The 26,830-nt window shown below is 41.8% G+C and overlaps 1 protein-coding gene across 6 annotated transcripts in view; it reads right to left on the bottom strand.

Moving 5' to 3' along the window:
- tbl1xr1a (TBL1X/Y related 1a) overlaps positions 1-26,830 on the bottom strand; it is a 97,419-nt gene that overhangs the window by 69,936 nt on the left and 653 nt on the right. The window contains exon 1 of one of the 6 annotated variants that reach the window (XM_056275970.1): positions 26,627-26,679. The exons of 4 other annotated variants lie outside the window; for them this stretch is intronic. The gene's annotated coding sequence lies outside the window, so the exon portion shown is untranslated. Of the gene's footprint in view, positions 1-20,927; positions 20,995-26,626; positions 26,680-26,830 lie in introns of those variants that run through there. One more of the 6 variants, XM_056275971.1, reaches the window with a different exon arrangement.

Raw genomic sequence — 26,830 nt, 5'->3', positions numbered from 1 at the left:
TCCAAACTGTCCAACCTGAGCTGTCCCTCTAATATACTCGTTCCTAACTCTGTCCCTCTTCATCACTCCCAATGAAAATCTTAATATCTTCAACTCTGCCACCTCCAGCTCCACCTCCTGTCTTTTCATCAGTGCCACTGTCTCCAAACCAACAACATAGCTGGTCTCACTACCATCCTGTAAACCTTCCCTTTAACTCTTGCATGTACCCTTCTGTTGCAAATCACTCTTGACACTCTTCTCCACCCACTCCACCCTGCCTGCACTCTCTTCTTCACCTTGCTTCGGCACTCCCCGTTACTTTGACTAGTCGACCCCAAGTATTTAAACTCATATGCCTTCGTCACTTCTACTCCTTGCATCCTGACCATTCCACTGTCCTCCCCCTCTGTCGTGCATATGAATTCTGTCTTGCTGCTGCTGACTTTCATTCTTCTTTTCTGCAGTGCATACCTCCACCTCTCCAGGCTCTTCTCAACTTGCACTCTACTCTCGCTACAGATCACAATGTCCTCCGTGAACATCATAGTCAACAGAGACTCCTGCCTGACCTAAGCAACCAAAAACAATGATCGGTTTCATATGCAAATTACTGTAACCATTAACTAGAGTTACAATGGCAACAATGTGTACTATTCACAGAGGATTGGGGAATGGTTGCAATCACAGCATTGTAAGATGGCAACAGATGTACTCTTAGGCCCGCCAGAAATTGGTCCACCCCAAGGATCGGGTCCTCCGGCACAAACAGAGTCTATGCTGTTAAGTGCTGGGAGGATTGCCACGATTTGTACCATTGGGGAAACAAAACAGACGTTGGCCAAGAGGATAGCATAACACAGAAGAGCTAACGTGTCAGACCAGGACTCCACAGTCTACAAGGATGTGCACATCCTTGACAGGGAGGAATGCTGGTTTGAACAGGGAGTCAAAGAGGCCATCTATGTGAAGAGAGAATGACCATCACTGAATTGGGGGGCGGGGGGGCTAAGAGTACATCTGTCGCCATCTTACAATGCTGTGATTGCAACCCTTCCCCATTCCTCTGTGAATAGTACACATGGCCATTGTAACTCTAGTTAATGGTCATGGCAATTTGCAAATGAAACCAATAGTTGTTTTCGATCATTATGCCACTATATTGTTTATAAGGGTGGGGATGCCAGCAATCAGTTGAGACAGAACAGGTCACTTAGATCAGTGATGAAACATTTCTCTCAATAAACATTGTCCAGATGAACAGATTCAACTTTCTGTGATTTTCTTACCTGGATTATAGAGCATGCATTAGGATATTACACCAAATTACACTCTAATTAGAAACCACTTCACACATCCCTCGTAGCCTGGATATTCTCTGGAGTCCCATGGAGTTTGTAGGTAGTAATACATAGCCTAATACATGCTTCCATGATACTCTACTCCCATACCAGTTAAAACATCCGACCTTTTAATGCCATGTTACCATCAGGTATTTCCCACCGGTAGACCCTTCTTAGACTTTCTTGGAGGGTAATTTGTGACACATTACAACAGAATTGTACCATAAACTTAAGTAAAATCCATCTTTATTTCCCACTGTTTGACCCTTATTAGACATGAGACGGCCTGAAGTTCGAACCCAGGACCTTCTTGCTATAAGGCAACAGCGCTAACCACTGCGCCACCGTGCTGCCCCTGGGCTATGTATTACTACCTACAAACTCCACAGAACTCCAAAGAACATCCAGGCTATGAGGGACATGTGAAGTAGCGACCAGATGTGATTGGTTTCTAATTAGAGTATGATAGTGTCTTGAGTATAGTAAGGCTGGACCCAAATATCTGAGTATTCGGACATTCATTCGTTGGGTTGGTATTCTGTTTCAATTTTGGGATTCGGATATTTGTTTTTGTTTTGTTTTGTTTTTTTTTGCTAAACGTAGGCTATCAATGAAGGCGACCTGCAAAATACATCTGTGAGCCCATTCTTAGACTATAGTTATACTTTTTAATTGCACTATTAAAATGTGGAAATATATGCTGTCTCAGCTGCGGCGCCTGACATCCCTCTCACTCACAGCAGTGACATAAGACTTCAGTTCACCTTAGGAAGACAAAATACCAAAGACCTCAGCTGTGCAGTGACACTTTAAATTGAGCAATGACAAGACAGTGTGCCAAATAAGCAATCGAAACTGGCCTAGCACAACAAGCATGATAAATCATCTGAATGCTGTAAGTAGTAGGTTATTCTCATACAGTGTAAAAAACCGAGACTATACTAGCTAGAAAACTTAGCTTAGCTCATGTCTGTTTTCCAGTCGCCATTATCTGCCGTTTAAACAGTAACGTTACACATGATAAAAACGTGCACTTACTTTACTTGGAAAATAGTTGCAACTGATCTTAATAGTTAAAATAAAACATAAGGAGTAATGTGGGAACATCCGGGGCTAAGGCCATTACTGGCAATAAAAAGCCTAATAACTTGTTCATAGGTGCATCCCCAGGCATTGCAGCCATCAACATCCTCAACCACACCCAAAACTACACAGCAGACCCTACAGTTCCAAAAACCAGTAACGGAGAAGCGAAAGAGAGACATAACAGATGCCATAGTAGAGTTCATCGCTATGGATATGAAACCCATCAACATAGTCGGAGGTGAAGGCTTCGGAAAATTAATGAAGAAAATGGAAACTCCCCACCCTTATAAACAATAATAAGGGTGAGGAAAGCTCCAGTCAGTTTAGACTGAAGAGGTCACTTGGATGAGTGATGACACATTTCTGTCCATAAACACTACCCAGATGAACTGATTCAACTTTCTTTCTTTTTTCTAATTTGCCCCTTTTTCTCCCTAATCGAATTTGGCCAACTACCCCACTCTTGCGAGCCATCCCGGTCGCTGCTCCACCCCCTCTGCCGATCCGGGTAGGGATGCAGACTACCACATGCCTCCTCTGATACATGTGGAGGCGCCAGCCGCTTCTTTTCACCTGACAGGGAGGAGTTTCGCCAGGGGGACGTAGTGCATCGGAGGATCACACTGTTCCCCCCAGTCCCCCCCCCGAACAGGCACCCCGACCAATCAGAGGAGGCGCTAGTGCAGTGAGCAGGACACATACCCACAATCGGCTTCCCACCCGCAGGCACGGCCAATTGTGTCGGTAGGGACGCCCGACCAAGCCAGAGGTAACACAGGGATTTGAACCGGCGATCCCCGTGTTAGTAGGCAACAGAATAGACCGCTACGCCACCCGGACGCCTGATTCAACTTTCTTTAATTTTCTTACCTGGATTATTGAGCATGAATAAAAAGTATCAAGATAAAATACATGTATTTTGTATTTTCAAAATCCAGGAAAATATATTTGTACCATTTAGCATTCTGAATTTGTACAAAATGGCAGAACATTCAGATTTTTATAATGTACACAAGGCTCTGGTGAGAGTTTGAACCCTACAGGAAGGAAGAATGCTACTATATATGCATATGCCTGTACTGTGTACGTATGTAGTATTTGCCAAGACAAACACACTTGCACAAATATCCACACACGCACACGAGAACACTCACACCATTTTCACACAGTACTTCCCCAAAATGCCAGACAGATTTCACTTTACTGTTCAGCCTTTCTTCTTGGATTTGGAATGAAGAAATTACTTGAAATAACAAGAAGCTGTGTTTGAATACTTGGAATAAATGCTTCAGAGCTTTTTTTTTGCCAACTGCCTGCGTCATTTTTACGTAAGCTTCTGTCATTTAACAATCAAACAAGCACAGTATAAAACCTGTGGATAAAAAGGACACGCACAAATCACAATTTACAGAAAAATTTGGGAACTCTGGTTATGCCGCCCTTGTTATGCACTGACAATTTGACAGTAATTTAAACACCTTCCATTCATCAAAACTCTGTGTCCGCAGGTTTATTGATTAGCAAAAAGGTGAAACTGAGAACAGACAACAACAAAAAAACAAACAAAAACAAAACTATGCTTACTGTAAATACCCCCTAAATACACTGCAAACACACTTTTATAATAAGTTAAATTACCTCTTTTCAACTCTTACATGTTTACATTGCATATTTAATAAACTATCAATCAAATGACCCATAACAGTCTTATTCTAATATGGTGTCAGTCGTTGTATTTTACTATAACTCCTAGTGCAGTGTTTCTCAACCCGGTCCTCAAGGAACCCCTATCCTGCATATTTTCTTTGCAACCCTGAATAGGTACCTGTTTGTAGTTATTCAACCAATCAGCAATGAATTTTGTCAGACGTTGCACACCTTGCATAATTAAGTGCTGTTAGATGATTGGTCGAGTAAGTACAAGCAGGGCTACCTATGCAGGGTTACAATGAAAATCTGCAGGATAGGGGTTCCTTGAGGACTGGGTTGAGAAACACTGTCCTAGTGGCTATAAATATAGCATTGGTTATACCGGTTGTGGCAGTTCCCGGCTGCCCCCCCCCCCACCCCCGAATTCACTACATTGGTGTCAGAAGTGGGATGGTGAGGCGTGAGGGCGCATGTATGCTGAAGCACGGGGACGCGCTTCCCGAAGGAGGGGGGGGTAGTGTAACGATCATGGATGAACAGACTCGCTAGCCCTTAGCTAACGGGTCAGACCCTCTGGCGCAGTCGCCCTTGGTGCGGGAGACCCGGGCTCGCGTCCCGGCTATTCGCTACAATAGCATTGGCTATACATGGAATCGACCGAAAATAGCTTGGTAGACGTTTTACATCAAACTACACAAAACGTCTTTTTTTATACCAAATAACGAATTACAATTGTAGACAATAATAAAAGATCGCATTACGTACCAACGATGCTACGAATGGCATAAGGTATGTGCAGACGTTCGCTGATGGAAAAAAGGTATCCTAAAAAACAGCCGTTCTTTCAGCAACGCGTCTTCACTTCCTGACTAAAGTCACGTGGGAGGCGAACTTCCTGTGTTTCTTAAAGGAGCCACTACCTGTCGCAGAAAACAACTGAAACGACTTAGAAAAATGTCATTAACTCAACTACCGTAACAGAACACTGCTTAGCTCTAAGGACTGCTGCATAATTTATTTGTATCGCCAAATGTACATGTTCAGCTACATCCGCAGTGTATACGGTCTGCTCACACAGCTCTGCGCAGCAGCACAGCCCTGTCCGCCCTGATAGCAGCCACGCCGCTGCTTCCTCACTCTCACTCAACCACTCACTCACATCACTAGTTTACTCTTAGCCACTTGCCTGCACATCCATCCATTTTTCAAACTGCTTATCCAACTCGGGGTCATGGGATGCTGGAGCCTATCCCAGCAGTCATTGGGCGGAAGGCAGGGAGTAACCCTGGACAGGCCACCAGTCCATCACAGGGCCGACACACTCACACCTAGGGACAATTTAGTATGGCCAATACACCTGACCTACATGTCTTTGGACTGTATACTACAATGTTGTAGTACTCGAATCCACGAATCCAGGACTTGGACCCGAGTCCGACTCGAATCCTGATTTTCAGGACTCGTGACTCGACTTGGACTTGAGCACTGATGATTCGGACTTGGACTCGAGCATTGACTGCATTCGGACTCAGAAGTTGGAGATGAGGACTCGGATTTGTTAATTGACAGAGATTTTGTTTTTGTTAGTTTTTTGTAATAGGCCCTAATACTTTGGCATAAGATATTTATAGCTATATTAATACCTAACATTATTCAATTCTGTGCAAGGGCAGTCACGTGTGTTCCACCTACATGCGGGTTCATGTGCATACCCTCATGTTCAGTAACAGTTAGTGCTAAGATGCCTAAAGAGACACCCTGACTCAGACTAAACCTTGATAACTTGGACTCGGACTCAGGTAATGGGGACTTGACTCGGACTCTTCTTTGGGGACTCGAGACTCGACCTCGAGGTTTAGTGACTCGACTACAACACTGGTATACTAGCCTGCACACTGCAGCTAAAACACTAGTGGTACCTAAAACTGTCAAGACCGCTGAAATGGCGAAGTCCTTGCTCTTCAACACAACTGGTAACAGAACTTTCTGCCCTAACTCTCAAGCTAATTACCAACACAAGTTTGTTTCCTCCGCCAGGCGGTAGCGTGGAGTGGATTTTGTGTGTGTGTGTGTGTGTGTGTGTGTGTGTGCACGTGCGCGCACGGCTAATCTCGCAAACTACTGGACCTACCAGCCTAAAAGTTTTTGTGAAGTTATGAGTGTATGTATAATGAACCTCTCGTTGCTGTGGTGATTCAAAACCTGTTATATTTTGTAACTTCTTCCTTTACCTTAATTCTTTTAATTAGGTTTTCGGAATCAAATCACGGACACCTGTTTTGAACTCCCAACTCTTACTGATCATCTCAACTGTGGATATGTGTGTGTTACATAAATTGTCTTCCCCTGGTTACCTACCTCTATCACATAGTTCCTCTTAAAGGTACAGTACACCATTCAGTACGTGTCATCCCCCTTTTACTTGGATATAAACTCTTATCCTATAGCTAACCAAATTTTCTCAACTGAGTAAAGTTTCCAATTACAAATACAACCAAAATAATAATCTCCGGAATCATCTTCTACTTCAAATTTTCTATAATCAAAACATGTGACTTAAGTAAGGACAAAGTCTTTCAGCCAGTCAGGTGGGCTCCTCTGCCGCAGGGGCCTAAGAGGAGGCGGTAAAGGTCTGCTGTGTTCAACTTGCATGGCAGGACATCTGGAAGGGTCTATAGCTGATTTTTGCCCTGCGTTCATACAAGCATTCCCATCTACCGATTTTTCTGCCCCGTGTTGGTCTCCTATTCCCTCTGTGACGTACTTCTTGACACAGGTTGTGTTTCGGCTGTACAGAGCTCTGGTAGGCGATTCAATGGTTACTTTGTTTCCATTTTTACTGACTACTGTATGTGGTATCTTGCCAAAAGCTGTACTGAACTTATCCACCTTCTCTTGTCTCAACAGGACGTGATCTCCAACATTCACATCTGAATATTCTACTTTTCGCTACTCATCAGCATACAGCTTGTATTTCCCTTTCTGCTCTGCATCTTTACCAAATCCATGTGTGCAGATGTGATTTCCAGTAACTTGCCTCTCATTTTGCTGCTGAATAAGAGTTCTGCTGGGCTTTTGCCTGTTGTGTCGTGTGTAATTCCTCTGTACACTGTGACATATCACCTAAGCTCTTTCTTCCAGTCCAGTCCATGACTGTGCAATCTGAATGCGTTTCATAATTGAAGCATTCTGGTTCTCCACTTCGCCATTAGCTTGAGCCCACTTTGGAGTTGCTTTCACGTGTGTGATTCCCTTTTGAGCACAATAGTTTCTGAACTCATCTGATTTGAACTGTGGCCCGCTATCAGATTTCAATGTGACAGGTAATCTGTGTCAACTAAATATTGACTCAAGACTGTCAATCACTTTTTCAGTTGTTATGGAGGTAAGCACAACATACTCGTTATATCTGCTGTAGTAGTCTACCACAAATATATAGGTCTACGGCTAAATCTCGCCATGGTCCATCTGGCAATGGCGTCGGCCTTAATGGTTCTGGTGTGTCCGGCCATGATGTAATCTGACACCCTTGACATGCTCTACAGTGTCTTTTTACGGCCCTATCCGTGCCTGGCCACCATACTTTGCTTCTCAAACATTGTTTGGTTCCTACAATCCCTAAATGTCCCTCATGTGCTAGTATGAATGCTCTCGGCTGTAAGGCATTTGGTAGCATTATACGTGTACCTTGTAGGATAATATAGCCAATTACACACAGTTCATTAGTTACATGTGCATGCCATACATTTTTCAAAATGTCCAGTTTCTAGTATAGCCTTTCTCACCTCAATCAACTCTGGATCAGTCTTTGATGCTTCCTCCACCTCCCTTGTAGTCAGAGCTTTAGGGGTGGCATTCACGGCGACAAATCGCACATATTCATCTGATCCACGTGCACACTGCTCTTTCATAGCTGTCTTCCCCAACAGGTATGACAATGAGTCAGCTATGTTCGCTTTTCCAGCACATGGACAACTTTGACGTCTAAGGCTGTAAACGCAAGACTCATCTTTCCATGCGGGCACAGGGTTTGGATCGTGAGCTGTATATTGACTCCAAAGGCTTGTGTTCAGCAACCAGCTCGAACTCTCTGCCATCTAATTAAAAAACTCAGATTGTCGCACATTCAAGAGACGCATTTTCAAGTAACAAATGAGTAAAAATGGTGATGTGGATTGAAGTTGATAAGTTTTGCCGCGCACTAGGAAATCAATATCGAGTCAGGTAGACATAAACAAAAAAGAAAAATGAGTCGTGGTCAGACGCGGGGCAATGAGGAGGTTAAAGCCCTTGTTGAAATATGGTCTGATGATCACGTCACAGGTGCTTGTGGAAACACACAAAAACACAGGTCGCGATTTTTCACTATGGACATAGCCGTATACCAATTCGGTTGACATTGCCCAACCCTAATTCAAACACTATTTGTCTGGTAAATAACTGCTGCTCTCATGTGCATTGCTCTGACGAGACAACAAATTCTAAAAATGAAGTGAGTCCTACTCATTTCACATATATTTTGATGGAGAGCCAAACTAAGTGGTATGCCCTGTCTCTTTAAAGAAAATAATGGATCTTATTCCAGTCATAGATATGACACTTCTTTTAACACTCCTCTTTTTTCAGTTGTGTAGCTAAGCAAGCAACATTTTAGCAGACTTTCCCATCTCACTTTGTAAGCTCCAATTTCATCTTCACTTGTGCACTTGCCACAACTGAGGCAAGGTTTCTCCTTCTTATTATTAGCTGATGACATGTAATTTGCTACCGCACTTGTACCGGGTAGAAGAACAGTAGTTTCCTGATTCTAAAAGCATCTGAATACTAAGGCTGAGGCTTTAAAATTGGGTTTTGAATAATAACACTCTAAAGGTTATACTGACAAACAAAAGCATCCACCAAAATATGATAAACAACTAACCATTTCAGAAATCCAGTGACAAACTTTGGGTTAAATGGACAGAATAACATATATGACAAAAAGGGGAATAGGCCTACATCCTCCCAATCCAGTCACAAAAATATCAAATTTGTCACAAAACAAACAACATCCTCTCTAAATTTGGATAAACACTACACAAACGTTGCATCCAGGTTGATTTTGTTCCTAGAAGTAATCAAGATGACCGCCCACCTCAGCAGCCATGACAAAATCATATATGACAAGTCCAGAATAGAGGCAGAATGTCCCCTTTCCTACCCCAAAGAAGCACGTAGCCTATAACAAGAACACTAAAAAGTGCAGCTCCTTATAAATCAACCTTGTGTAAATACATTTAAAATCAGAGACCATCACGTTATCTGAAAAAATATATACTTATTGAAATGTAGCCACTGCTAAAGTTCATAAAATGATGAGCTCATTTAAGCACAAGATATGTGATTCCGTCTCAAAAATATTTTCAGAATTTGATTTGCTAGCTACTTATGTGTTGCAGAGAAATTAAGTCATATATCATATGTATTTAACTGCCAAGACATGTTAAGACCAGCCAGTCCACATTTACTGAGGACCAAAGAAAGAAGATGAAATGCCAAGATGCTAATTCAAGATGGAATCAATGAACCAGCAGTTTTAATAAATCTATCAGATTCATAAAAAATGTGATCAAAAAAACTTTACCAAAAATCCTCTTAAATATATATAGGTGTCATTATTGTAATCGCAATATTCACTGAAAATATTGCTATGTCAGATTTTATTAGCCCTACGCTTAAGGATTTTTCATTTTTACAACGTCGTATGCAATAAATTATGGTCATTTTGGTTCTCAAACACACATTTAGCGCATGACAGCATTGAATCTCTGTTTTCCGGACCCTAGATTGAATAAAAAGTCCAGGTTACTACATCTTGGCACCCAAAGAGTGTAGCAAAAAAAAAAACTTATTTGAGTGACAAAAATATATCTGGGCAGGTTACCTGAACAAATGGGATTTTTTTTTTTTTATTCAGATGATTAGACTTAGAATTACCTTGAAACTTTATAGAGCATTGTGGACGTTATGTGAGGTAAACAACTCAACCTCGTTCACTTATACAATAAGTGAGCAGGTATTACATGTTCGCACTGCCTACAATGAGAGCGTAAAGCTGAAATCTAGTATGATTTTTCTCCATTGATAAGTCATTAATTTATCCATCTGGATCATAGGGTCAGGTTCCATAGTACTAAATGCCATTTTACCATCTTTGGTTAGCAAAACTCTCCAGTCTCCGTATACTGCTGTTGAAATGGTTTGACCGGGTAGGACGAACACTGGTGCAGTGGCAAACACGTACGTGTTGGGGGAAAAAATGAGACGTGGTGCCGATGTGTCCATGACAATCAATACGACTGTACAACAGTGTTCCCATATAGTTTCATGTAGTTTGTAATACATTGGACTACGGTGGCTTTGGTCTCAGGATCCATTTTTACAAGGGTGGGAACTGTTTACTGCTGAGCTCACGGCACACCAGCCACAATGGCTGCTACACCTGGTTTGTAGTCCCAGAAGATCACAGTCAATAGGTCTGTTTCTCTCTGCCTCCTACATCCACTATATCACAACACTGTTCTACTCTAATATTAACTGATATACAGAACCAGCACATCGTCATAAATTTTCAAATGGATAAAACGATGACTTGTTAATGCAGTAAGATCACGGATTTCTGCTTTAATGCTGATTAACATTTTGAACACCACCATCTTTTTCAAACCATGCTTTTCAATAACTCATGAATAATTAACATGTACTAAATAATACAAAAAAACAGGGACGATAAATGAATAATTTTTGTATAAAATCTATGGGAGTTCCAAGTGTGGCCAATGAACCCATGTCCCTGGAGGAAAAAAAAAAACAAACAACTATAATAATAAAGTCCCTGGACAATTTAAAATGAGCTGAGCGTCAAAAGACTGAAACGAGCTGTTGTGTTTGCTGCTCTCCTGTCTTGACCCCAGAGCAGCCATGAACAGCCATACTGCATTACACTTGAAGATTTCCTCAAGTGCTTTAATTAAACATTAAATATGTACAACATGGCAAAAAAAAAAACATCATCTTAAATGTAGCATTTGACTACCTCTGTCAGGTAGTTTATCATGTTCACCTGCTGTGCTGGATCTATAGCTCTTTCTGATTAGAAGAGTAGAAAACTAGCCGTACTGGGGGTCTAGTCGATGATTACAGCTGGTTTTGTAATTAACAACTGGTAATTATATTTTAGTTGTTTTTGTAATTGACAAAATTTCATGGCCTCTTCCTTTTTAAGATACAGATAAAAAATAGTGCCGATCATGTGATTTTTTTTTTTAATTTAAAAATCATTATCAAATCTCATAAGACTTGAATCCACCTGACTGGTGTTTGAAGGAAAAGGTCCCGGGCTGGGAAACACTGACCATAAATACCTCTGAATACACTCCTTCCATGCCGTCCTCCATCTCCATACTTCCCTCTTTTATCTCCAGGCCCTATGGCACTGTCCTGATTATTGCAGGAAGTCCCCTCCCTTGCTACTTTCCATTGCAATTTACTGCCTTTCACAGTCTTCCATTCTTTATCGTTCGTCTTGTCCTAGCAAACTTTGACAGGATCCAGGGACTTTTGAGGGGGCAGGGCGAAGGGCCCTCAAACAACAACAAAAAAAAACCCCTCAAGGGGTTCTCACACCCAAGAGCGTCAACTTGTCATGCCCCTCACTCTTCCTCGATTTGGTCCTTTGAGACTCAAACTGAACGTAGCTGGTTTGCTTGACTATGTACCTGTCCTGTGAGCAAAACGAAAGCCCTAGCACTAGCTTTGCTCATTAGGCCAGCCAGGAGGGGGGGGGGTTGCCCCATGAGATCCTTAGGATTACAGAGCATTTGGAAATGTTCTGAGCAAAGCCCCCAATGTTTAAAGATCCAGTTGAAGCCTGTTCCTCTTAGTGGCAGGAATATGGCACTGCTGCAACTACCTTCATGTCAACATTTACATGGACCCAAATTACAAAACCGCTCCTTTACAATAGATCAACTTATAGCATTCTCCATCCCTAATTGAACTCTATTTGAGACCTTATCACACACACACACACACACTTTAATTTCAGCATGCAGAAGTATTTACGTCAACTGAACCAAACAGGGCGCCATATCAAACTTCATGAAACTCAGTGCGGGTCCAGGACATTTTACGAACTCCTCCTTCCATGATTCCTGGTGTTTCAGTGGCTGTATTCAATCCCAGGATACAGCACTTTGCACTCAGCACAGGATTTCAACAAATGACAGCCTGCTTTTACCCCTTCAAGGTGCCAGTTAGACCCCCTCCCCTCTCTCGCTCTCACCACACACACACACACACACACACACACACACACACACACACACACACACACACACACACACACACACACACACACACACACACACACACACACAAAATGAATGAGGACGCATTCCAGGTTTTTATACAACTGCCTTGGTGCAGACTGGTTCAGGGCTACATTTAAATGATCCATGTTCATAGTGCTGATTTCCAAGAACATGTTAAATCAGCTAAAATCAAGTGTTATTTCCAGTTTCCCTCTATTTCTTTTAGTCTTCTTCTGTTTCTATTCACTGCTCAGTATTAAAGGGAAAATTCCCAGATTTTCAATCTTACCTCTGTCCATCTGCGACAGGGATAGCGCACTTGAAAAACACCTGCAGTTGTTCCCTATCGTTTCTGCATCTTTTCAGGAGTTTTTGCTCGCCGCAAAGTGACATATTGTGACATCATAATGTGTGTCTGACATTCTTGTGTAAGAAGTGGGGTTGTTGTGAAGCGTCTAGTGTGTTGGTGTAGTGTTCTGTGCCTGTCACGTCTCACTCTCAACCTTCACCGCTGGCCAGCAGAAATGCGAACAGGAGAGCCGAGCTCGTAAGTCTCTCCCTTCCAGTACATAGCCTCTCCAACAGGAAGCCCTATGTAGTGCCTCCTTGTGGCGACACACGGTAACTGGGTACACCTTGGACCCTGGCTGAACTACAACGGACTCGGCGGAGGTCTGGCCCCTAGACGTGCGGTAGGCAGGCCCACCGGTGTGTGGATATTCCCTGATGCCCATAAACCAGCCCCCAGTTATGGGTTCAATAGTGCCACTGCCTGGTGGCTACCTCGGAAGAGGAATAGGCTACGGGAGTAAACCCCTACACAACATCAACATCTACACTGTTGTTGTTTTTTGTTTTTCTTGCCCTTTTGTATGTGTTTAGGTGGGAGAGTACTGCTGGCATCATGTGTGGCTGCTGCTTCTCCCTCTTGTAGTCCCCCCCCCCCTTCCCAGCCTCTATCTATACATGTTGTTCAAAAAACACATCCTCAATCTTTCGGCTAAGCCACATTTTTGATGGTGGAAATAACGTCCCACAACACTAGCGCAGAGGATATGCATTATGCATATCAGAATCAGATATAGACAACGATACAAAGACTTACGCGCAATGCATTCTGGTACGTGTAGGCGCTGTGGGAAAGACTGAGCAGGACAACGTCGATTTCTCTTTCGGTATAGTATACAGTGAGGACTTCATTGCTTCAATCGACTACATTACTCATCAGTACGGATTGCACATACACAAAACCATCGACGAAATTTCCCTTTAGGTCACAGCCCAAAAATCCAACTAGGTTCATTTATGCATGACCCAACACACAGACAATAATGGGTTTGACAACAAAAGGGTGGACTTTGCACTTTCGGTGTGAAAGTCCCATTCCTGGAGTTAGGCCTGTGACCTTAGAGCTACAGGCAGTATCCCTTTATCTAGTTGGTTACACTGTCATTTGCTTCTTGCTTTCTTCCCTATTTTCCTCTCTCATCTCTCTTGTTCCCTTACCCCCCTCCTTTCCCTCCTCGACTCCCTGCCTGTGAAATCCTAAGGAAGTAGACAGCTTTTGCAGGAGATAGTGTTACAGGCAGCATACAAGGCCACACCAGTTTGGGTGTGGACAGTGAAGTCCTGGAAATGTTTAGGTTCATAGAGGGCTAGTTGGAGAACGTTGCCCAGGCTGGACCCCAAATGGGCCAAAGGAATGAGACCTTCTCAGCCACATTGCTGATAGATCATTGTTGGTTTGACAGAATATTTCATATGAAACTGAGCCTGTGTTTTTAACTCTCCCTTCATTGTCAGTTCTTTAACCAAGCAGTAGCCCAAGGGAAGAGCTGCCCAACACAAAATAGGAGGCTAGCTTCCAACTTCTGGCACTGTCATGGCCTTGCAACCCAGATAAGATCTTCCAAAGCTTATCACAATACAAGACATGTCTGGACCTCCATCTGATAAGGGACCTGTGAAAAGACAGGCCCAAATAAAAAACCAAGGCCCCGTCACTGCTACAGCTTCCTCAGAATTTTTTGCAGGGATTTCTGTTTTGACTACACAAGTGAGAAGTACTTAGAATTTGGTATCAAGAACCAATGCAAAATGTGTTCATGACTGGCTGAAACACTGATGAGCTCCTGGATATAAATCGCGGCAAACAATTCTTAAGTGTCCCATTAAATTTACACAAAACATGTTAACAGGTTAATCTGGTTTTATGCTGGAGTCATAGATTGAATCCTGATTCCTGCAATTCCAGTGGTATAGTGGGGAGCACAACAAGATGGCTTCACATTTGAGTACAAACAAAATGGTCTCCATAACATCATTGGAATGTTTATTAGACAAAAAGAGTCATCCAGCCAGGTGGCCGTATAAACTAGCCACCTGATTCGATTTATATTAGCTGGATTTATGGAGAGATATTCAGGATATCATCTGCATAGTATTAGAAATTACTACATTTTATGACCTAGGGGCAACATATGAATAAGGCATTGGAACGAGTGAACACCACAGGCAATTTCTGACAATGAAGATCTACACTCCTAAATAGCAACATAGCAAGTTCCACCCATAGCTGGGGTAAAACCAGTAAATAGCAGCACCAAAGACACCAAACCAGTGTTTAACACACTCAAGTATAAGTGGTCCATATTACCACAAGCTGGACTGAGATCAAGGAGAGCTAAAGCAGAGGACTTAACCCTCATCAGTTGCCAAATAAAAGTCATTCACATTTTGGATAAGGGGTGTCTCAAAGCAATAAGGGGTTGTAAATCTAGATTTAATCTTAAGGTAGCATGAGAATTCTGTTTTAGCCATAAAAATTAATCACTTTGGTCTTTCGTTCCTATTTTAAATACCATTTCAGTTTTATTTAAAATGAACCATATTATTATGCCTTAAAGTTACCAAAAAATCATTCCCTAAAGACTCAGCATAATCACTTTTACACAAAACAACCAGGGTCTTAAGTCAATCACTGTTGTGACGAGGGATGACAGAAATTATTGATAAACTTAGGTATTAAGATACTATCTTTCACAGTGCTTTATCGATTTTCAAAAACACTACTCCTTCAGATTACACACAAAGATGCAGCAGTGACATATACAACTACTACAACAGCAGGCATTTCCAGTGCCTCATTAGCTATTATGGCTCTGATTACTCTGATTTTATGTATATTGATGTGTTTTGATGACATTTTAAAAAAATGGACAAAGATTACAATAGATCACTCACTGTGTTCTGACTTGTGAAATTTGTATCATGATAGAATCGAACTGCCAAATTCTTGCTTATTCACAGCCTGAGTTGTGACAACCCTTCCAATAGAAAAACGACTGCTGGACCTTGTATAAATCAAGGGAGTTATGGACTACTATGGGTTAAAACAATATTTCCACATTATGAAACTTGCTTGTGTCAATAATAGCTTCTTGGGAGGACAAATCCAAAGATTTTCCCCTGATCAAGGTCTGCTTTTAGTACAGCCTATCCATGGCTCCATAAAAACAAGCCTCACCAACAAGGCCATAGGTCTTTCAGACTTAAAAATGCATTACACTTTGAATGTTAGACAAGCGCTATATAAGTCTAATTTATCATTATTATTACAGATTAACACACTGACTTTCCAAGCAACGCTGGGCTTCAGCAATCCCTGAAAAACATCCCAGCGTAGCAGCGTAGTGCCAATGATCCCATGATATTTAGCTGGAGTTAAATAAGACTTCAACCTTCACTTAGTTACAAAGCATACAAGCCAAGCCTCAGTGGAAAGTGGCCTCCCTGGACGCCGTGCCTTATAAAAGCTAAGGGTCTAAGGACAGGATGTTGTGTTGCGTAAGCCCACTTAGGCAAATTTGTAATTTGTGATACTGGGCTACACGAATACAACTGACTTGACTTAAAGCATATGAAAGATAATAAAGGCTTGTTTTTTTGCTGGGGGGAGGCGGGGAGTAGACAACTAAAGAATAAATAAATATGATTGACGTTGACTTCAAAAAATAAATAACCTATTTGACTTATATGAATAGTAGACACTTTAGACAGGGGAGCCAACAGTTGTTACAGCTCAAGATGAGTTGTATTCTAAGGCTGTAGGTTTGTGTACATCGTGATGTTTAAAAACACAAAACTAAAACAACCTCCTTAGAGTTACGAGTCATTATGAAAATTATAGATAGATAGATAGATAGATAGATAGATAGATAGATAGATAGATAGATAGATAGATAGATAGATAGATAGATAGATAGATAGATAGATAGATAGATAGATAGATAGATAGATAGATAGATAGATAGAGAGATAGAGAGCTAGATAGAGAGATAGATAGAGAGATAGATTTATGATCAATAATTCGGTATTCATTTATTGTATTTCAATAGTATTGTATGGGATTAAAATTCAGTTATTTTCATATTATGATACACAATTTTGCTTTCTAAATTAATGATAACAAAATCCCATTACGTAAAATTTCCCACAAAATATGTCTGAATTGTTTGAGGAAGTATTATGTGAAAACTTGTTTCGGCTTTGATAGTATAAATTACCAAAAAGTTCAATACGATGAACATCAGTTGGATTCTTAAATATGGTATTTTAGCAAATGTAAACAAAGATCGATACATCGTATAAAATTACACAAGTATCGCTCATATTTCACTACCTGTCTATCTACCTTTCATGTAGATACACTGATCACCCAAAACATTAAAACCACCTGCCTAATACCTGTCAGGGTTTTAATGTTTTGGCTGATTGGTTTATATGTATATATTTACCCTGACAGGTAAGTGAATAACAATGATTATCTCGTAACAACGGCACCTGCCAAGGGGTGGGATATATTAGGCAGCAATTTAACAGTCAGTTCTTCAAGTTGATGTGTTGAAAGCAGGGGGGAAAAAAATGCAAAAAATATATAATATGCATAATTATATATATATATATATATATTTCAATAATACTCCCTCAAACAATTCACACACACACACACACACACACACACATATATATATAGCGGTTTTTTTTCCCGAAACCGTCAATGGTGTTGTAAGTGCTCAACTAATGAGGAGCGAAATATCAACACAGATACAGGAAAAAAAGTTTTAATACATTGCCCTACATGCCTGCAACGTATTAAAACTTTTTTTTCCTGTATCTGTGTTGAGATATCTATATATGGGGTTTTTTACCCAGAAACCATCAATGGTGTTGTTAATAAAAGTGCTCAACAAGTGAGGAGTGGAATATACATTACATTACATCTAAGTGGAATTCCTGAAATATGAAAGATCCAGGTGAATGTACCACATATTAGTAAGACAAAAAAGTTTTGAAACGGCTCCTTTACTAAAGGCAAACAACCTGCACAGTGTTTTCCTGCAGCAGGAGGGGGAGGCAGGCCCACAGCCTGGAGAACTGGCTGGTGCCTTGTGGCTACAGAGAGGGGAGGAGGGCCACTGAACACAGAGGAATTCTGCAGAATGTTGAACTTGACCCCTGGGGTTGCCCTACGTGCCACGTGACCGCAGTCAGCTATGTGTGGGTGTGCCTGTGTGTGTGTGTGTGTGTGTGTACGCACACACACACACACACACACACAGAAGCCCTTGTTGTCACGCCGTCCTGACAACCTGTTTATCTAGATCCTCACTGGCTGAAACATTCCTGTGTTTAACAGGTCAAAATAAAAGCATTCAAGTATAAATCTTAACCTGCAAATACCTGCTCGCATTTGGTTCACTCAGACAGGAAAGGATTAAAAAACACTTTTGACACATCGGGTGCACTGTTTCGCAATAATTTTATTGGGATCATTTTGATTTTCCCCAACATGTGCCAGAATCAAACACCGACAGAGAACAGTAAATGACTTCCTGGTGTTCCTAGAGCTAAAGTCTACTCACAACCTTTCTGGCCCTTCCACTTCCTCTGTCTGTAGGTGGCCAGAAACGTAACCAGCGGTTGACAAGTATGAAATGATGACTGATGTCGACACAGAGGGAGGGTTTTAGCAAAGCTTCCAGAAGTGTGTCAAAGGCAGCCGCTATCAGTCACAGGCAGTGAACGTTACTGATTAAATAATGAGCCGGACTGACATGCCGGGCCAAAGGTTAGCTTCGCCTCCCAACTTACAGTCACTTTTTTCACATGGCTCAACTTTTTTTTTTTTTTTTTTGGGATGCAGTCGGTCTGAGGGATGGTTAAAATACAAATGGAAAGTTGTTCTATCTCCTTGTGAGGCCGCAGCAATTAAGATATTTCATTAAGGAGATGATTGGATGGTCTTGAAAAAAAAAATCAACTTATAGACACAACTCACATTCTGAGAAAACAGTGTTCAACTCACTATGGTAGCCAGGTTACAAACTGCAGGATACATTTTCTCCCTCTCATGTCATCGACATACCTTATTTTGGTTACAGCACTGATTCCCACACATGTGTTAAGACGCCATCTATTAATATACGGATGTTGTCGTTTGAAACTGCCACAGTCTCAAGATAGATCACATGCCGCACGTATACAGTAATAGAGCAGGCCTTGTGAGATAACTACAGAATAGATGTCCATTAAAGACCAGTTGCTAAACTGCTTGTAAATGGACATTTACAGATGCTAAGAGAAACGCTAAAATGGATCGCCTCCTCCCCTTTTTCTCCCAAATTGTATCCGGCCAATTACCCCACTCTTCTGAGCCGTCCCGGTCGCTGCTCCACCCCCTCTGCCGATCCGGGGAGGGCTGCAGACTACCACATGCCTCCTCCCATACATGTGGATTCACCAGCCGCTTCTTTTCACCTGACAGTGAGGAGTTTCACCAGGGGGACGTAGTGCGCGGGAGGATCACGCTATTCCCCCCAGTCCCCCAAACAGGCGCTAGTGCAGCGACCAGGACACATACCCACATCCGGCTTCCCACCCTCAGACATGGCCGATTGTGTCTGTAGGGACGCCCGACCAAGCCCGAGGTAACATGGGGATTCGATCCGCTGATCCCTGCGTTGGTAGGCAACGGAATAGACCGCTACGCTAGCTAAAATAGATTTGACTGTGTGAAGTCTCGTTTGTTCCACCCCACACAACCAAAGAAGAACTGATCAGCTCTACTAGTTGAAACTCATCCATAACAAGCTAAAAACCATGCAGAAGTGTTATCATGATGACGAAAGAAGTGGGACAACTGTAAACGTGGGAAAATGTATCTTAATAGTTAACATGCCATGCTATCTCTACCACTGGCCTCTCAACACTAGTTCTGAACTAGAACAGTATTGCTGCATTAGAGCATTGGTTTGAAAATGTATAAAATCAGCAGGTCTGCGTACACATAAGCTAAACTAATTCAAAAGCCCTTGAGTGCCACACAAAATGGCTACGGTAGATGAATACCAACACAGCTGTCTTGGTTTCGAGAGAAGTTTCACAACAAATCCAAAAGCATACTATCCAAATCACATCTGGGCTAATTATGATCATGTTTGAATCCCCGTTCCAAACATAAGTCACAGCCTAGAAAGATTATTTACCCACAATAGTTTGAGTTGAAATACATTCAGGCCACAAGGACATAGGCTATCATACTGACTGTGCAGCGAGATGCATGTAATCCATTTATTATCTGCTGTGGGTTGTGTATGCTAATGCATTGGTAGTTCAACTGATGAAAGCCTGAAAGCATGATTTGACAAGGTTGCACTCATCAAATACCAAAAAATTGGATTACCAAACAGGACAGCCAGGTGAGTATTAATGGGGTAGAGAGCACACACACATGCATGGGTCCACTATGGAGATGTAAAAGCTCTGAAATACACAGACCAGGGTCACCTTTGTTCTTCAATAAATTCAGAAAAACACAAGATCGCTGCGTTTCTTTGTTTTTGTAATGGAAAATTGTGGAACAAAATGTGTGAAATGGCCGAGCTCGAGAAATTCACAGGCACAGCTAGAAAAGAGTCTCAAAATACAACCAAATGGTCGTGCTCTGGAGCTCTTTATATAGAGGACATTATTTCTCTTCAACTAGAGCTGGACAATACATCCATACAATATTGACATTGTGATATGACACTGGATATGGTCTAGTGTTTTTGATTATTGTAATATCATGATATAACGTCAATGATGTCATTCCCTTATCTTAAAGGCTGTATTACAGTAAAGTGATAGATTTTCTGAACTTATTCCATTGTTTTAGCAGAGTGAAATGAACAATGAATGTCTCTACCTGCTTGGCCATCATATTCTCATTACTATTGATCATTTCTAGAAATGTGTGTAAATATCTTATGAAAGCACCAATGGTGATCCTGAAATGTCATCACGTTACCATTATCAAGGTACTCAGTCAAAAATAGTGATATTTGACTTTGTCAGTATCGCCCCGCTCTATATTAAAACTGGTCAAGCTCTATATAGTACTGCCGCTAGGCCTCTGAGCCCTCATCACTCAGTTTCTCCACACCAAACATATTCTCCTATTTCTTTCAGCATTTACCTTCCAAAGCTACTTGGCCGTATTTTGAGAGGTCAGGGACTGATCCAGAGGAGGAATTCTGGAGCCTTTCGCTTCTCCCTCCTCGTTCTCCATTCTGTCCTGAGATCCCCCATCTCCCTTCCCCCACACATCCAATTCTTTAACACTGACGAGCACCTCTTACATAACTGTGCTAGTACACAATCTCTCTCTCTCTCTCTCTCTCTCTCTCTCTCTCTCTCTCTCTCTCTCTCTCTCTCTCTCTCTCTCTCTCTCTCTCTCTCTCTCTCTCTCTCTCTCTCTCTCTCTCTCTCTCTCTCTCTCTCTCTCTCTCTCTCTCTCTCTCTCTCTCTCTCTCTCTCACTCCCTCACTCGCTCTCCCTGATTCGATAACACCAACTGATCAATGTGTCTTGTGTAGATAACTTTGCCTCCTAGTTAAAGATTAACCCTATTCTTGTACGCAGCACATCCGGGAAAAACACATCTCAAGCAGTCAGCATCTAATTAAAAAAGACCCTTCTCAATTGTCAGAATGATGCACGCAACAGTAGTAGTAGTAGTAGTAGTAGTATCCCCAGACGCTGATGAATTATAAACATTACAACCATAAACATTAGGATATCTGGTTTGTGCATTATCCTCGTGTAAATCAATATTTTATTCAGATTTCATATTAATGGGTGAAGACCTTATCAAGGTTACATCAAACATGACACAGGGATTAAAAGTGACCGTGACACAACCTTTCCGGGAAAGTTGAAAATGACATTTGGGCAGCTCAGTGCTGTTAATTTGGTCACCATCGTAACGAGAGGGAGAAAGCCATTTCGTGTCTGCATTTGCAGGTCTATCCCTAATGTTCAGAATTTGTGCTGAATCCCCCCCGATATCGTGGCTGAACGTCTGCATTTTTTAGTTCAGACTTTTACATCACTGATTTGATAGTGATGTGGACAGTAAAGTCGTCGCCGCAGATTTAAGGACTGTGCAGTGCATTTTTATGGACATGGATACAGACTTGACTAACCACAATGGAGATAAATGAGAACAACTGCAACGGAACTACCACCTCACCAAGAGCAAGTAGTTTTAAGGTACACATTCCCTAAAGGGTAATGTAAATCAGTTTCAGCTCATCTGTGCCCAGAATGCACTTAAGGGTTGGAGAGCGGGGTGGGAGAATGGGTTGTTGTCTCTGAGACTGGGCGAGTAAAGATGCTATGGCTGGGAATTGGCAGGTATCTCCTGATTTGATATTACAACAATATTTCATTGCCAGTTAGATACTTATTGCAATTTTTGAAAAATCACAACATTACATCACTGTGACAGTTATCACTATAAGCAGTTTCCACTGTATCGCGGCTTTGTATCAGGATATGGCACTGAATCAATTTTCCTCCCATCCACTAGAGAAGCAACTCTCGACATCAATAGTTTGTAATTCTTTTGAAGTTCCTGCCCACTTACACCAGACTACCTCCAAATCTTCAGTACTACATCACCAATTACGGTGGGGCCGGTAGTGCAACAGAGAGGAAATTTTCAACCAAAGCTTTTGTTTTCCCATTGAAGGGAGTTTGGTAAAATTATGTTCTCCAATGTGGAAATTTTGCCCGGCACCGAGAGGCTTCATTAGGTTGGTGGCATGTACAGCTATAGCTCAAGAAAAATAGTGTTTTAACATTTTATTGTGTAATTGTAGTGCAGTTTAAGGCTGACAGCTTTACTTGCTAAGTGGATGACTGTGTTTGTCACCCATATTGATTACTGACATGACCATTAAGCTCTATTGCAGATAGCATATGGGTAGATTTTTGCTTTTTAGGTTATAAATTAAGCTTTTTCTTCTTATACAGCTTACTGATATTTATGGTGAAAAAGTGGTAACTTTATTGGTGTTTGAGCACCTCAAATTCCAGGAATTCATTCAGAATGAAACACACACAGAGCATCAGCACCTTCCCTACCATCAAACATACAACCATTTTTTTAACCTATTAATGTTGTGGATTTCTGTTGGTCGGTCGATCGGTCGGCATCATCAGCTATGATGTTGGCCGCTGAAAACATGCTCAACAACTGTCCGTCATTGCTGTCTCTCCTCACATGCTCTGAGGGTTTCCGTTTTGGTAAAAGTCTTTTTTACGAGTTGGTTCGTCCCCATCTGCCCAGTGGCTAACATAACTTAGCTTCTTCTTCAAACTGTCCGCTACCTGCCTGTCTTTGCATTTGGCTGCTATGCTTAAGATGAAAGCTGCTATGGGTTGTATCTTTTTCCAGGAAAGCCCTATCATAAGTAGTCATTAGAATGAGCAACAACATAAACATTCAGCATTTAGATATTCATGGGTTAGCTTACAGTGACTTGAAGTCGTACACTGACGAGCCAAAACATTATGAGCACACGCGTGAATCATCTCCAAACAAGGGCACGCGTCAAGGTCTTGGTAGATTAGATGGTAAACGAACAATGAGTTCTTGTTCAATGTGTTGGATGCAGGAGAAATGGGCAAGAGTAAAGACCTGAGCAACTTTGACAAGGGCCAAATTGTTATGGGCAGATGACTGGGTCAGAATATCTCTGAAATGGAAAGACTTGTGGGGCGAGTACCTACCGACAGTGGTCTGAGGAGGGACAAACCACAAAATGGCAACAGGGTGTTGGGCGCCTAAGGCTCATCGATGCATAAGGGCAATGAAGCTATCCTGTCTGATCCATACCAACAGAAGGTCTACTGTGGCACAAGTAACAGAACATTTTAATGATGATTACGGAAGGAATATGTCACAACACACAATGTGTCACACCCTGCTGCATAGAGTGCCCACGATGCCCCTGTCCACCATTGAAAGCAACTAAAATGGGCACGTAAGTGTCGGAACTAAACTTTGGAGCAGTGCAAGAAGGTCGCCTGGTCCAATGAGTCCTGTTTCCTTTTAGATCATGTGGATGGCCATGTATGTATGCGCCGTTTACCTGGGGATGTGATGGCCCCAGGATGCACTGTGGGAAGAAGACAAGCCGGTGGACAAGCCGGTGGAGGGAGTGTGATGCTCTGGACAATGTTCTGTTGGGAAACCCTGGATCTGGCCATTCATGTGGATGTCCATTTGGTATGTGCCACCTACTTGAGGCTGGGTTCAGACAGAATCAGGCAATGCGGCGCCTTGCCGCAGTGGTGTGCGGTGGTGTGGGCATGTCACTGCATTGCCCATTTGTGTGAGGTCGTGTTGTGAACTTTTACCCCCCAAGCCAGAAGGTGGTCGTAATGCAACTAAAAGCTTTTTCCAACCACATTTAAAAAAAAAAGAGAGATAGAGAAGAAGTTTAACCCCTGACCAAGACCTTTTACTCCATTTCCTGTTCGGGAACGCAAAAGAAACTCTAAGAAGTGGACACAAACCAGAAGAAGCTTCTTACCATTGTTATTTTGCAGCGTCAACTGCAAGCCAGATGTACATGTTGAAGCTGGGTACACGAAATAAACCAATTCCTCCTATTATTATTTTTTTTACTTCTTCTTTTGTAATGGCAATTGGCAAACAGCTTTGCCACCTTCTGGATTGGAAGAGAAAGTATCACTAGCTACCGCAGTGTGAGACAGGGTTGCGTTGCAGCAAAAGTTGGATCTGGCTCAACTTTCTTGCCAGATACCACTGCATTTTTTTGTGGAATCACCTATGGCAAGTGCTTCTGTAGCATAAACACACTACGCTCGTTCAAAATGAATGGGAGGACTTGCATTTTGCCTGATTCTGTCTGAATCCAGCCTAAACATCGTTGCAGACGCTTTCATCATTGCAGACACTCCCTCCTGGCAATGGTATTCCCATTATTCTCTTTCAGCAGGATAATGCGCCCTGCCACACTGCACACATTGTGCGGGAATGGTTTGAGGAACTGATGAAGTGTTCAAGGTGTTGCCCTGGCCTCCAAATTCTCCAGATCTCAATCCAATTGAGCATCTGTTAGATGTGCTGGACCGACATGTCCGATCCATGGCAGCTCCACCTTGCAACTTACAGGATTTGAAGGATCTGCTACTAATGTTTTGGTGCCAGATACCACAGAACACCTTCAGGGGTCTTGTAGAGTCCATGCCTTGGTGGGTCGGCACTGTTTTGGTGGCACACTGAGGACCAACAGCAGGTGGTCATAATGTTTTGGGTCATCAGTATATGTATACAGGGTTTCCAAAGATTATCAGCCTTTATCATCAAAACAAAGACAAAATATCTCGCAGCACGCATGTACATGCAAGTAAAGATTTTGGTTATACCAAAACTGCCATCAACAAAAATTAGGTTTATGGGGCTAGAAAAGTGGACTCAAGACACTCCTGGTGTCTAGGAAAATGTTTGGTTTGTAGCTATGAGATTATTATCTTTACTTTAGATAAATAAAAAGACGGATTTCTTTAGCGCCCTAAACAATAAGATCATATCGGTATGACTTCGTACACGTTACTTCTGAGTTTAATAACTTCTGTAAAATCGGTGGCCCATTGTTCGACCGCTACGTGCCTGCTGGTTTAGTAACCATTTCGAACACAATAAATATTAACTTAATAAACCTAGTAATACTTCTAATCCCATGACATAACAATCACCCAATTTCAAAATCAGCTTTGTAAAAGTGGAACAAGCCTAGTCTGAGAGCGCTAAATTACATCTCATCATACATGTATTATATCACTTTGGAAATAAGCCCAGAAGTTGACATCAATGGAAAGGGGGTCAGTCGCTATTTCATGTACTGTGTAGCCTAGCAAAGGATGTGAACAGCAACAACAAAAACAAACAAACAATGAATTCTCACACAATACTAAGAGGCAGTAGTGGTTCAAACACAACTGACATCGTGATCCTGAAAAATTTAAATCTCTAATCACCTCGATCGTAAAACGAACTGGCTGTGTAGGTCTCAATTTAACGTGGCAGAGATTAGCTGCAATTAGATATCACAGGAGACTGGGCTGCATGATGACCAACAGAAATGTCTGCGATTAAAAGATAACAATAACAATAAAACAAAATCACGTCGCTGATAAGAAACAAAAACCGGTAAAAAGCCAGCGTGCTTAAATTGTGCCTTGAGAGGTCAGGCATCATCATGGTTTACCTTGGTGGCAGCGAGGCTGAGGGCTTATCTGTAACTGGTACATTATGTCAATGAGTTGTGCTTCACAAGGTTGGCAACTGATGTGTGTTTGAGAGTATAATAAACACACACACACACACACATATATATATATATATATATATATATATATATATGTGTGTGTGTGTGTGTGTGTGTGTATATTATACTCTCAAAGACACACACATATGTGTGTGTATGTATGTATGTGTATATTATACTCTCAAAGACAAACACATATGTGTGTGTATGTATGTATGTGTATATTATTCTCTCAAAGACACACACACACATATATATGTGTGTGTGTGTATGTATGTATGTGTGTATATATATGTATATACATATATACATATATATACACACACACTGTTATATACGTGTGTATTTTATATATGTATATGTGTGTGTGTGTGTGTGTGTGTGTGTTTGTGTGTGTGTATATATACATATATATATATGTTTGTGCCCCTCCCCCACGGCTTTGGAGAAGCCAGCCAGCTGCATGGCGCACTAGCATTACTCTGATTCAGGTTGTGACACAAATGTAGAAGCTGCAACATGCCACACTTACTTAACAGCCGAATATCATGTCCAAACAGCCAAGGATGAGCAGCTACAGGGCTGGAACAACCTGTGTCGACCAGCTATGAACTCATGATGCATAAGCTCGAGTGACAAGCTGCAAAGTAAAATCATGGTTCACACACACACACACACACAAAAAAAAAAACACAAAAAAAAACACAACAAGCAGCAGCCCTGTCCGGTGCAGCTG

The sequence above is a fragment of the Lampris incognitus genome, chromosome 3 (assembly GCF_029633865.1).
Source record: "Lampris incognitus isolate fLamInc1 chromosome 3, fLamInc1.hap2, whole genome shotgun sequence".
NCBI classification, from domain to species: Eukaryota; Metazoa; Chordata; class Actinopteri; order Lampriformes; family Lampridae; genus Lampris; species Lampris incognitus.
The sequence above is the reverse complement of the archived record's forward strand: the minus strand, read 5'-3'. Positions and strand labels throughout refer to the sequence as shown.